General features: G+C 24.0%; 1 protein-coding gene across 1 annotated transcript in view; it reads right to left on the bottom strand.

Moving 5' to 3' along the window:
* LOC102672982 (alanine--glyoxylate aminotransferase 2-like) overlaps positions 1-554 on the bottom strand; it is a 7801-nt gene that overhangs the window by 4415 nt on the left and 2832 nt on the right. The gene's annotated exons all lie outside the window — the stretch shown is intronic.

The following is a 554-nucleotide window of genomic DNA, read 5'->3' as shown; positions in this document are numbered from 1 at the left end:
AAAAAAATTCTATACTTTTAAGCTTACATTTCAAAGATAGAACCTTAAACAATTTTCTCATATGAATTTTAATGCAAAATACTTCTCAATTAATTATTTATTAATGATTATTATAGAGAGCGTCGCAAATTTTCGATCTATAATCGACCGAGTAACAATCAATTTATTCATTTAAATAACAACAAAATTATGAATAAAAATTATATGTGAATGTAGAGGAAGAAGCAATCTTTGAGATACATGCATTTATATTTAGAAATAAATCTCATAATAATGCGAAATTAATGAAAAAAAAATATTACGCGTCATGTCGGTAACGTCGATTTATATATAAATTAATTATTTATTAATAATAATAATTGAAAAGAATTCAACTTAAAAATTATATGAGAATATTATTTAAGGTCTTAATTTCAAGATACGAACTTAAAAGTATAGAAATTTTTAATAAAAAATTAATTATTAATGTATTTTCGATATATGGGAGGTATTAGGAGCCGCATAACCAAAGTTAGTGGCACGTCTCTTCTGTCCTTCTCGCACGATAGTGCTTT

Source organism: Apis dorsata, unplaced genomic scaffold (genome assembly GCF_000469605.1).
Source record: "Apis dorsata unplaced genomic scaffold, Apis dorsata 1.3 scaffold_247, whole genome shotgun sequence".
Classification (NCBI taxonomy): domain Eukaryota; kingdom Metazoa; phylum Arthropoda; class Insecta; order Hymenoptera; family Apidae; genus Apis; species Apis dorsata.
This window is presented reverse-complemented; position numbering and strand designations above follow the sequence as displayed.